Genomic DNA, 13,703 nt, shown 5'->3' with positions numbered 1-13,703 from the left:
CTACTAGGTGGCAATTTTTCAGAGATTTCTGATGGCTTATGTCTATGATCAGGCAGCCAGAGAAGCCCTTTTCAGTTATTTAGGTGAAATTCAGGAACAACTCCACTAAAGCAAGCATAGTTTTGACTGAAAAACCAGCGTGTGAAGGGAGCTGGGCTTACGGTGTATAGAAAAGCAAGGCAGATGCAGCAACGAGCTGGCATTCGTTGTCTCAGATGCATCGGTTCTCCTGATTTGAATTGCTGTAGCATGTGATGTGTGAGGCCAGCGCTGGAGTTTTGCAGCACTTACAGAGAAGCGGTGGGAAGAGCAGGGCTGGTGGCATTGCTGGGAAGCAGAGGGGTTCTTTTGCTGAAATGAAAACCAGCTGCTGAGCTGAGACGTGGTCACTCGGTAATAGTTTTGCTCCACAGATTGTTTTTTCCCTAATGTGATACATGCAGTGTGCAGATAGTAGCACGGTTTAAGATTTACGATTGCCTGATTTTTCCCATTAATAGGGAAATCTGATAATTATCCATTTTAAAGCAATTGCTAAACAATAGGAAGGAGTATGCTTGTTAAAAGTAAACATAAAAGCGAGCTGGATCTATCTTAGGGTGCTGAGCCTTTGATAGATTTGCTCCTTACAGCAGTCTTTGATCTGACAGTCCAGAAAATAAACTCAGTGGGAGACTGGATATGGGATATAGAGCAGTTCACCTCTAGGTCAGGGGCTCCAACCCGAGCCAGGTCAGGAGCGAGCCTCCGGGTCAGATTTGGCAGGAGCTGGGGACGGCAGCACCCCCGACGCCTGCACCGCACCTACTTGGTGAGCACGAGGAGAGTGCGGGGCTGCAGGGCCGCCCGGCCGCTGCCGCCCTCCACCAAACCCCTGCAACAAGGGAGGCACCTTGTGCTCCTTCCCCCCTTCCCAAATGAGAGCTTTGCAGCTTTTCCAAGGAGATAAATGATACGATCCCATGCCTAGCCAGCCAGTGTGGGCATCCCCAGGGCAGCACAGGGGCTGCATCAGGATTTGACTCTCGGGAACGCTCTTGCTGGAGGCAGCTGAGTGCTCTGGCTTGGGACGCGTGCGGGTCAAGCCCAGCCCTGTACTGCAATCTCTGTGTTCTCCTCCATCTTCTCAGAAATGCAACATGAGCTGTGCCTGTTGCTTATCAGGTAATCTAAACAAAAGAGAAGTCTTCAAAGTAGTCGGGTCAGTCCTGTAGGAAGAGACCTGGGGATGGGCAACAGTTGTCCTCGAGGCAGCAACATCTCCTGGCAAAGTGCTGTTCTGACTGCTTCGTTGGCAAAAGGCGGGCGGCTCCATAAATCACTCTTTAGTATTGCCACGCTACGGCATGAGGTGACAGAGTTTGTTATGGGCCAGATTCCCTTGTCCGATAAAAACGGCTTGTGGTATATGGTGACACAAAGCTGCTTTGAAGCTTGCCTAGCTTGCCCCTCCAGCCTACTCTTGGCCACACGGGGATAACCGTAAATGCCTTTCCATCACCCGCTCCTGCTGCAGCCGCGGCAAAGAGACGTAGCAAGGACTTGTCTATGCCCAGGAGACCCTGGATGCTCCAGGTGCCCATTTGGGAAATGCAGCTTTGCAGCCCCGGGGCTGGGGGTTGCAAAGGGGGCTCACGGCCACCCTGCTCGTCCTCCAAGCGTGACACTGCCCAGCGCCCCAAACTGAGGATGTTGCGTACAGCCTCGGGGTATTTTTTTTTAAAGTACTGTTTTTCCATGACCCTGACACAAATCAAGAAGGGCTGTTATCTCAGAGATATTTGAGGCCCCACGTCTCCCCGCCTTCAGAGGGCTGATTCCAAAGGGAAAGTTCTGCAGCGCATGCACCAGGTCACAAATAAACGGCAAGCACTTACAATGGATTATCGTAAGGTTTTCTGGCTACGAAATATGAACCTCTGGCTATGAACATGAACCTGAGCTGAGAAGGAACGTGGGAGAGAAACAGAAACTAAATGTGAGACCTGAACACCTCAGGGTTTCTTATTGTTGGGGAAGTCACTTGGGTTTCTTTCTGACAAGCAGAAACAGGGATTTTGTTGCACTTCCTCAGATCTGGGGACCTGATTCTGTTTTATCTCCTACAAAAGATAGCTGCCAAGATTTATCTTTGTTGGGGGTTTTTTTACAGAAAGGGAAACAGAAGTGAGAAAGGTCTGGAATCTCATCTAGATCTGGCCAAAATCATGTTATCTGAAATAACTGGTTATCTGAAGTTTGGCCAAACCCCACCCTGCATGAGACTCTCAATGCCAGACTAGAGATGTGGGGATAAATAGCAAGACTCGGGCTGTCTGCTAGGAGACTGCGCACCTAAAAAATGGTTTTTTGAGCCCAGAAGAGCAGTCTGGACTGGCTCCGTTTGGAGCTGAAGGTCTCTGCGCAGTCAGTGGTGGGAGGTGTGCGCTTTTGCTGGCTGTTGGCACAGGGAGCACCATCGGGTGGAGGTGCCGGCCCGCGCTGGGCAGCGGGGCGGCACGGAGAGCAGGTGGGCTCGAGCCCCCAGTCCTCCCCTCCGCACCTCCTGCCTGAGTGTGCCCAGAGCCCCCCTGGGGCACTGGGTGGGATGTGGAGATGGAGCTGGTTGCACACCACTACCTAGAAATGACCAGCCTCTAGCTTGGGAAACATTAAGCCTCTGCCCATAGCATTTTTGCAATCAGTTTTTGCTTCCCTTTTAAACACCTGTCATGCTCTTTTATACATTTTTTTGTGATTCAAACCAGCCTATGACAGATGCGTACTGCGGGAAGGGCCACGAAGCCTTTTGCTTTAGAGGTGAGGGCAGGCAATGAGCTGTGAGATTGGCAGCAATCGCCCCGCAGGAGGTCAGGGAACCGCTGCAGAGTCGCAATTTCACATGGCACGAGCCTGTGCAAGGGGCAGCTCCGTGCCGCCAGCTCCTGGGGCCGGCGAGGTCCTGGGGGCCTCGGCAGGAGGTGGCAGAGGACGGGAACTGGAAATTAGAATGTGAATGATGTAAAAAAAATCTAAAAAAAAGAGCCATGAACTGATGATGATGGATGAACCTTCTTGCTTCTCAGGACTCTTTAATCTCTATATTGAACGGGGTGTATATCTCTGGTGTGTCTTCAGAACTGTGTGATCAGTATGTAGGGAGCTGCCTGAGCAATCCCACTTCTGCCGAGCTCCAAAATACCCAACCCAGGACCCAGAGAGGCCCGTCCACACCATCACGCCAGCCTTCTGCTTCTGCAATTCTCAGCTCCGTGGCGTTGCAGAGGATAAAGCGGCACTTAAAGGCGAGTTTTGCTTGGAGAGGTCCAGCCTTCCCCTGTGTCTGAGCATCCCATCTGCTGCGTTGCTCTTTTTTCGTGCCGAAGGATGAGTGAAAACAGCAAAAGGAGGGTTTGGCGTGTTACGCAGCGTGTGTTGTCCCTGCTTTAGCTCTCCTCGTACCGGGATCGTGCCCTGTGCTGGTTTCCATTTGCCGGCTGATGGCAGCAGTGCATCTGCACAGAGGGACCCAGCAGGCAGCTGCGGGCAGCAGGGCTGGGACAGGCAGCTCTGCCTGCTCACCTGCCTCTTCCCTTTGCTGCTCTGACCACATTGCCCCAAATATTGCAACTTAGGGTTATAACGCAACTTCCTGCTGCCCTGGTGTGAACCGGCCGTTGCCTCTGATCAAATAAATCGTGCACAGGACAGTTCTCCGAGAGTGGCATGGAAATAAGTCTGCTGCTTTGGAGGGGAAAAACTGCAAGAAACTTTCCTTGTCTGTACGCCCACCTGCTGATTTGTCCCCTTCAAGCACAGCAGAACCGATGAATCACCTCCAAAAATAAATGCCAGGCACTGAGTTGTTCCTCTTTTAAAGACAGGACTGCTATTTCCTTGGGAGCTGGGAAGCAACGGGGCGATTCCCTCTCCCTCGCAGGGGCTGTGGGGCTTGCCCCGCTGTTATCCTGCTTTTCCCTGGGATGTGTCAGTGCACGGTATTATGTTTAAAGGAAAAGAATATTCCTCTCGTGCCTTCTTAAACACGAACGATGATTTTAGGGAAAGAAAATGGACAATACAGTGTTGTTATGTTGTCCCCTACCTCCGCCTCGCACTGAAATATTTAAGCTCCCCCATGAATAATGCAGCTTCAGCCCCAAGCCTGTTTTGCACTTCACACTAACCCGGCCCATAAAACAACGGGATTGCTCCCGGCATACATTATGCCATATAGGACATCTCCCATGGAGCAAAGCTTTGTCTTCGCTGCCACAAAGGCTGTTGGGATTTTTTCCCTGTCTCCAAGAGAGATAACGAGCGTGAGAGCTCTCGCTTTAAAATATTAGTGGAAACAAGTCACCTGTGGTTTTTTAGCTGGTGCTAACTAGCTGCAGTCCACACCACATCTCCCACTTACAGCTGATCCCGTGTAGTTTCCTTTTTATCCAACTGCCATGCCCTATAGAGGGAGACATATACGGCACTTAATCTACGGAAAGATGCGTCGTATTTAGCTGACAGGCAAAGACAAAATGAGCCAGGTCAGTAGCCTGCACCTTCACAACAACGACAACTGCATTTCGTGTGATTTAAAGAAGAAAAAACATGCTGGGTGCTTGCGTAGGTTGAGTCTCTCTGTGAGCAGTTTTGCACTGGCATAATCAGTGTCTGCAAGTGAGTATTGGATCTGACTTACATCCAACTGAGAGCGGTCAGGTATTGTCGAATACTGGGAGACAAACGGATACATTAAGAGTCAGGATTGCTCCGTAACCCAAAATAGGAATTATTTCCTTCTCTTGATGAGTAATTAGGTACCTGAGATGCAGCAAGGAGCATGGGCAGCATGCTATAACGGCTTGAGGCTCAGACGTACCCTATCACTCAAACCATATCCCCTCCCGTGTCCTTGTAAAGTTCAAGAGAGATTTTTGTAGCATTTTAATGATGTTGCTATCCAGAACAGGACCCCTTTGGTGTCAGGTTTAGTCGCTCCCAGCCATGCTGTGCGAAGCTCTCCCCTCCTCAAAGGAAAAGGAAAAATGAGGCAAGAGGGAAAAAAAATGTGTGCCCCCCACCCTACCTTCCCATGAAGATACCTTTACACTCACCCTAAACTACAAAGGTGAGGGTCTTGATGAGTTTTGGATTAAAAGGAGCAATATGCCTCCCTGGACATCTGGTCTGTCGTCAATAATGACATTAGGATCTGTCTCATAGGAATTGCCATCTGTGATCTGGTTGGAGGCCTTTCAAAGGGAAGGAAACAGGAGGGTGGAGATCAAGGAATGGTTTGCTGCAGGGAAGACTGACTTGCAAGCCCCAGAGGTGCACATACCCTTCCTTCAGCTCTACAAATCACTCCATTCCTCCATCAGCTCAAGGACAAAGGTAGAAAAATCTTGGGTTTTGGAAAAACCTTGGGAAGCCTTTGCTGAAGGGAGGAGATGAAGCAGGGACCGGTAGGATTGTCTGCAAAGTGGTTTAAAAAAAAAGGGCCATACTGAGTGAGTGCAAAGGTTCATCCAGACCTGAACCCTCTCCCCAGAAGAAGATGAGGGTGATGCTCAAAGAAGAATAGAGCAGAAGAGAGGCCTGCAGGGTGTTCTTGGTGTGCTCTGCAGCCTCCGTTGTGCTCAGGGACTTTTCAGGTTAGATGTGGGATGTCTGAGTTGAAGGGAATCGACCAAGCTTTGAAGTCTGGTGCAAACTACCACAGCACAGAAAGCAAATTAAAAGTAGTGCCTGGGCAAGGGGTATTGCCCCACTTGCAGATTGCACACATCAGGCTTTGACTTCTGAAATGAAGCAAGGTTACAGCTTGCCTTCCCCAGGCTGCCCTTGCAGCATGCTGTGTGCCGGCGCATCTCTGGAGCCTGCTGCCCATGATTCCTATGCAAAGATTATGGTACTGTCACAAGTGGAGATGAACAGAAGAGCCGGTGACCTAAAAAAGCTGGGAGAGGTTTTCCAGCTGCTCTGTGAATTTTTTGCATCATCTGGGTTACACCACCTGCTAACCCTCTCCTAAACCAGTGCTGTTTGGAAAGATGGGTGTCTCTGGAAACCCACCTGCCGCCACGGCTGCAAAAGCAATAACATTAAAACCTCCAGGGACCCGGTGATGCTATTTCCCACACGTTTTGTTTTTCTCTTTATTAGCTAGGTATAAACTTTCTTCATAGAAACCTAAGATTAATCCAATCACCAGCCCATCAGCTATTTATTTAAAGAGGTAAGTCCTCATCTTGTATTTTGGCCATCAATCCCCATTAGTTTCCCTATATGGTTGATTGAATAGTCCATTGCCTGTACTAATAAGCACCCATTAGTTGTCCCACAGAGCTTTACTTTTATTAGGAACAATTCATGTCAGTCTAGGCCAGATGAAATGCTTTTAGCTGGATTGTTTTGATTGCATTACTTGGAAGGTGGCATATGAGCGCCTGGAAGGTTAGAGAGATTCAGCATCTGACCGAGCTGCTTTTGCACGTACGCAATGCAGGAGAAATGCAGATGATGCGGTTGTGAGCAAGGCACGGATTTGCTGCAAGGGCACACAGAGTGCATTTATATCTGCAGAAGTGGCTTTTTGGTTTGCACCATTTGGGTCAGCCTAGAAGGAATCTCCAAGGATTTGAAGTGAATGTTCCCGTTGCCTTCTGACTGGCTTTGGGCTTTCAAATGCCGGTGGATCTCAGGACTTGCCATTGGTGTTTGTTTCTCTTCCTTTTTCATTCTCCCTCTTCATTCCTCACACCACAAGCCCAGAAATTTCCCTTTTTGCAGCATTTTGGGCTGCAGTAAGCTGTTTACAAGCAATTTGGCTCGCAGCTTTGCAAAAAAAAAATGAAGCGTGGAAGGCAGGAATTGCTGCAAATCACTATTCAGCTGCTCTTCATCATGCCAGCTCTGGCTTCCATCTACCCGACAGCCCCGCTAAAAGGATAATAATGCTTTAAAAATTAGAGTCAGCCAAACAACTACTTCATAAATTCATGGCCTTGCCCTGATACTTTCCAGAAGTTTTTCTTTCAGAATGAGTCCACGTCAGACCTTGGATTCCTTCCCTTTGGAAATGCTGCTGCTTTTCTACTTTCTGACCGCTCGCTGGGTCACCCAGCTATGCAAAGGGGGTTACCAATTATCTGTCATTAGCTCAACATAAACAAGCCTCATTTCAGGATAATCTTGTGATCTCTCCTTCAGAGAACAGGGGATAATCTCTCTGTGATATTGTCTCATTGTGGGATTTTGTCCCCGATAGATAAACCGGTCCTGAAATCCTATTAAGAGCTATTCTGTCTCCCCTGAAAAGAGAGAAAACTCGCAGATGAAACAAACTCCTGGCAAACTCGGAAGAGACCCTTGGCTTTGTCTACCTGATGGGAAACAGCTCTGTTTTGCAGCAGCTGTTTCCATCTGTACCACTTCTGAAATCAATTGAAGATCTAACATAGCCCCAGCTTTTCTATGGGACTGATGGTCCTTCTCAGCTCGTCAAATCCACCTTGAGCTACCAGCAGGCAACCATGGCAAATGTACTGGGGGCTTGCTTGAGATGTGGTGGGAAGGCAGCACTTGGGGAAAAGGCTGGTTGAGTGGGTGATATAGCATCTTTTCAATCAAAGGTACGAATTGCCCCATTGGGTTTTCCACATACCCCAAAGGTGTGGAGTGCTAGAGGAGCTGGGCAGGAGAGCTCCCACCATTGCCAGCTGGAGGTGAGGTTCAGCTTTCTTGTTCTGCTTCACAATTTGGGGAATCTCAGCAGGAAGAGTACCTGGCTGGCAGCTTCCAGGATTTTCAGCCTGGTACCCTAAAAAAGAAGACCTCTTAGTCTATATGTCCTTCTACCAAAATAGCTCTGACCCCAGTGTCTGACTTTACCTGCATGAAGAGAGGGACAGAGCTCTCTAAAGCTTTCAGGTTTCATAAAATAGAGATTTCAGTCCTTGAAGACACATAATGGCTCTGTGAATGTTAAAGCCACTGTAAGACCTAATGTTTCAGGCTCTTTAAACCATCCTGGGAAGCTCTGCTTTGGCAGAGGGGCTGTAGAGGGAATATTTGCTTCTTATTGTGGCTGAGGAAATGCAAAAACCAGCAACGTGGCCAATGCTGAGCCCTCCACAGCTCATGACATGGGTAGCTCAGTCTATGCCTCCTCTCCTCTCTTTCCCTTCCAGCTCCATGCACCCGGGGCAGCCGTCCCGACCACATGCCCCAGCACCATCCACACCCAAACAGGAGCAGCAATACCCTTGACTGGTTGGGTACAGAGCAAAAAAGGGACCCAGGGGTGCCACGGCAAACCCCGTGAAAAGCATCTCAGTGGCCAAACTGGGAGGTGAACCTTGGTGGGAGTCGAGCTGGTGCTCTGACTCCTATCAGAGGAGCCTGATGCAAAGTGCATTTAGCTGACACTGCGTGGAGATGCTGAGCACAGCCAGGATAAGGCTGCTTGGTGCCTGTCACACACCTGCGTGCAGCATCATCGGCCATTGAAAACTGCGTGTGCAAACGTTGCCTTTGCTTGGCTTCTTGGTTTGCTAGGAAAAAGGATCACTGCATTGATGGGTGCTTGGTGGTCTTCTTGCTCTTGAGTTCCTAACACGTTGCCTTTTTTTTCTCATAGGAAAATGTGGTAACACAGTGTTGCTGATTTCCTGTGAATAAATAAAATCAATAACAAACATACCTAACTCGGATAGAAAACACCTCCGTCTTTAAAGATACCCAGGTCTTCCTGTGCCTGGGATTAACTAGGAGCCTTGCAGAGAGGAAGCGTAATAATACACGGTGGAGGTCAGGCTCCAGGGAACCAGAAAAGGTTATTAGGATCCACATTTCCTCCAAGCACAGTTTTGTACCCTGCTTAAGTCAGGAGTTTATTATTAATAACAATACTTTGCATTACTACACCTCCTGAGACATGAACGCCTTGGAGCCCTTTGCGTGGTGGCAGTGTGTGTTTTAGCCCAGGTTTCTCCTGTGGTTTGCTCTTTAATCGTGGCGGGCTTGTTTTAACCTTTCAGTGCCTCATCTTAGAGGCACAACGAATAAATAGAGAATTTATTTTTGACTACCTAATCTGAAACTGGCAGTGCGTTAGCTGGTTTCCCATAGCAGGTTCATGCCTCTTGGTCGACATGTAGATTTTTAAGATGCAAAGAAATATTGTCTTAGCAGAGCCTCCCAGACACCACTGCAATAAATACAAACAGTGTCTTTTTAGCAATCCCTGCTTACTCTTCAAATTTAGGGTCTTTATGTCATTAACGAAGTAATGACAATAAAAGAAAAACAAATCCGTCAGTTGTGAGGGGAGTTTGAAAATGTTTTTTTGAAAGCAAGGAAGATTTGATAAAAAATACTGAGTGAGGTATAAAAATGAAATCTCTTATTTTAGAAATCTGACAACTCCAGCAAAGTCAAATTGCTTCTCAAGGGATGTTGACACTAAAAGGGAGCCTACCCAAGTCTGGGATTAATAAAAAAGAAAAGAAAGTAGTCTATGTTGTCTAAGATTTGGGTTTTTTTTTTTATTTACTCAGAGCCGTTCAGCCGTGAAGGACTCCGGTCCCTGCTGTGTATCTGTAGGGTTTGTTGTGCACGGGCATCAGTATCTCCCTGTAGCTGTTTTCACATCTGAAAATAGTGATGGTGATCTAAATCTCTTGGGCTCTTTTCTTTCTTGGCATTTTGCTTTTGGCCTTCTCCAGGCGTTGGGAGGGAAGGAGGTGCTTCCCCCACAAGGCAGGAAGCGCATCTCCTGCTCTTTGAGATGTACAAGCAGGGATCTTCAGGCTTCTCCAGTTTTGGGGAGAAAAGTGTAAATACGAATATATATGAATATATATGAATACATCTCATATAATAAGGCCCATTCCCTTACAGTGGCATGTTGCCATCTCCCACCAGTCCTACACTGCCCAACCTTTTCTAGTGCCCATCAGTCATTTCCCTTGGTGCAAACAATAAATTTAACCCTGTAGATTGATTTTGGTGGAGCTGCAGCAGGGTCCGGGTCTGGCATGTCTGTCACCGGCAGAGCCATGAGCAGCTGGAGACCATCTCTCCTCCTCGCTGCAGAGACTGCTGGGTCTGAAACATGTCTCCTGCGCGGCATCCTCGCCTGAGGACTGGCAAGCATGCATCTGATCTCCAAAAATAAATCCATCACAGGAGCAGGGAGTGGATGAAACCATGGCAGATATAAAGGTCAAATTATAAAGGCCATATTAAAATATGCTTATAGGAAATGACAGCTTATAAGTACTCTGTTATCTAATTACTTATGTCAGGCAGATAAATCTGGACAGCAATTATTTTTAACCTAAATCACGCAACCAACTACTGTAGGAGCTTTCCTGGTTCTCAACATTTCTTTTAATTATCATTTTTGGGGCAAAACATGGAGCTTTGCAGGACAAACAGCTATCTTAAAAGGTTGGTTTTCACTTCTCCAGAGTCTGGAGGTGGGGATGCGGCTTTAGTTATCTTTTTTTTCCCCCCTCCTGAGAAAAGCAAACCCTACGCATCGTAGTCCACAGGTAACCTGCAGGGCTGAGCCTTGTTTGCATTGCACACAGAGGGGGACTGGGCTTTATTTTCCTCCTGACATTGCTGGCAATGGGCAAAGGCTGAAGACAGAAATTCCTCATGCAGGAGGCGGGCAGCCCCTGGGTTCTGCTGGGTTGGTGAGATGAATGTTAGCACGGTGATTTGGAGAGGCCGAGAGTTGGTCCTCACCCCACCACAGACTCGTTATGTGACCTTAGGCCAGGCATGGGATTGAGCAAGGGACTGCACCCGAGAGAGGAGCCATGCAGGAGCATGTGGGGCTCATGGTCTACACGAACACACGAGAACTGAGATCAGTCTCTGACTCCATCTCTAACTGTGCCCAAAGTGATGCCGTGAGATGACCCTAAGCCCAGAGCAAGAGCATGGGATGGGTAACCACGCTGCCCTTTCGCAGGTGGGTGTCACAGCCTTTTGCTCCAGCCTGGCACACAAAATCCAGGTCCTCTTGGTCCAGCATCAGCTTCCAGCCTCTGCATGATCTAAAATCTTCCCTCATGTTGCTGGTGAAGCATTCTAGCCAAAAATATTTCTCTATGCCTTATGGAGAGATCTTGGGACCACATATCATCTTACAGAGCGCTTCAGTCTTGGCTCTTTGACCTGTGCCCGGGGGAGCTTCCCCCCTTCTCTCAAGGTCTTTTGAATATCAGCAGAGACGTTCATCATCCTGGGGCCTCAAGGAAGGTATTGATCACATATGATGAATCGGCGCATGTGTCATGCAGGAGGAGTGATTAGTTAATGGATGAAAGATGTGAGAGCTCCTGCTTTCATCCAGGGTCGCTGTTTGTTCCTCCTCCCTGACGCGAGGCTCCTCCTGCCCCAGTGGCGTGGGAGGTGCAAAGGCGGGCGAGAGACGGGCTGCGGGACAGGAGCCAGTGGGTGTTGGTGGGACCTTCTCCTGGGGACACAGTCTGGGTCTTCCTGGGTGGCACCACCACAGTTGGCAACTGGATTTTGGGGAGAGGGAAGGTGAAGTGAAACGCTGCTTTTGTCCATGATGGTGAAACCAAGAGGACCTGGTGCAGCAGATGACACGGGAGGACCCCTTGATGAAATAAATTCTTTCGCCAGTTTTCCACCATTGCCATGGAGCTTAGGCAGCCCTTTCATCTACAATGCAGCCCCCACAGCTCCAGCTGAAGCTGTTACCACCACGGTCTGAGCAGGGCAATGAACATTGAGCAGTGCCCTTCCAAACCAGATAGATTTCCAAACCATGGGTTTTCATTCTGCAAGCAGCATTGGTGTTATTATACCAACTGAAACTGCTAACGAGTGGCTTTGGTAAAGATCTACTGGGCTAAACTGAATTCTCCCTCTCTCTCCCACTCTCTAAAGATCTTTTATTTTAAAGAAGCATAATTCATTTCACCTCCAAGGCTAAAATGTCACCTTCTTTTAGCTTTCCAACTTGGCCTGACACGTCCCTGAGCAGCAGTCTTGCAGCAACGCTCCAGCCACGTGGCATGGAAAGGTGCCACGTTACATGGTCCATAGGGACCACCAGGGACACAGGTGGGTGCTTGAAACACCAACACTAAAAAATATCCATAGCAGGATAGCTTTGGAGGTCCATAGCTTTGGAGACAAAGCGAGGAAGGAGGAGATGCCACTTCCTCTCGGTCTTGCCTGCTCTCCCAGCCTGCAGGAATTACTGCAAATAGTGATTTATTAACTCTCTGTAAACCCACACAGTATCGCATGACCCCACTGAGAGCTATTCTGCATGAGATGTTATTCCAAAGGGCTGCTTCTGATTGATTTTTTTCACCCCTGATTTTTTCCCCCTATATGAATGTTTTGGAAGAAAAGCACATTATTCCAAATGCGATTAAGTAATTTGGAAGAGGATTATGGTGTTTTGGAATAACACCCTCTTATGCCAGAATGAGATCAGTCACACAGGGAGTTAATCGGAAACAGCTATTTTGCTCCTCTGGGAAGCCTCCACCACTATGACGAACAGTCGGACTACTGGAGTCGCTCCCACCGCCTGCTGCCTGCTCTTGCCTTTTTCCACCCATGGGGTATAAGGCCAGCTGCTGTGTTATGACTCAGTAATTTAGAGATATATTTAATTATTCCTGGGCTTGACTCTGGGCTTTTTGTAGTACTGAAGATCTCAGCGTCATCCGTAGAAATTGCAACGAATAGGCATTTTATGGACTGAAAATCGAGATGATTTGTAAAGGGCTGTTGCCTTCAAGAGACATTTGCTTCCCCAAAAGCCTCTCCATTTATTTCAGTAAGGGCTGGATCAAACCATGCCGGAGGCATCTGCGCTCACACCCTCAGCATTGCTCTTCCCATCAGCCGTGGGGCTGCACTACCCCACTAGCGAGCTGCGTCCCTTGGCCATGGTCACGAAGGGCATCAGCATTGCCCGTAACGCTGCACTCTCCTCGTGCATGCCCGGCTCTACCGCTGCAGCCGTCACACTTCATGATGCAACAACCCAGAAACTATGGGCTTCCATATGCCACAAATTATTTTTTTCATCCTCTGATATGTATTTATTATTGAAAATTAAAGGGTTTCCTAAATTTTTATTTCCGAGCTGGGCCAAACACAGCTTAGGCAGTAAGCAATGCATATTTATTTCCAGCTTGAGAAGGAAAAATATAACTTCCTTCCTCGTGTTTCTATAATTTCTTTTCTGTGCATATGCAAATTGCCGGTTTATTTGTGCAAGATTTATGCAGCTAAATGATGGGGAATTATAGAGGCAATTCAGCACTTAGAAAGGAGAGAGACAATTGCTCCAATTTGCTTGTGCCATGCGCTAATTCCTTCAGAAAATGCTTTTGCTCATTTATTTGCACCAAGCACCAATTTCTGCACCCCTAAGCAAGCTTGGGAAATTTTATCCAGGGTCAATATACTGCAAATGGTATATATTTCTTTCTGCCTGTGCCATCGCCTCCCCATAATACTTTATAGCAATTAGTAACAATAATGAAATATAGCTGTGATTTCTCAGCGCTGGAGAAACGCAGCCAGTGCTTGTGAATCAAGCACATTTTCTGGTCAAATTGCCCATTTAAGCATGCTGCTCAGGAAGCTTTAAATCCACCTCGATGGATCCCTACAAGCTAAGCTCCACGGGGAGAAAAACACGGTTGGAAGCA

This window comes from Pelecanus crispus, chromosome 7, assembly GCF_030463565.1.
Source record: "Pelecanus crispus isolate bPelCri1 chromosome 7, bPelCri1.pri, whole genome shotgun sequence".
NCBI lineage: Eukaryota > Metazoa > Chordata > Aves > Pelecaniformes > Pelecanidae > Pelecanus > Pelecanus crispus.
This window is presented reverse-complemented; position numbering follows the sequence as displayed.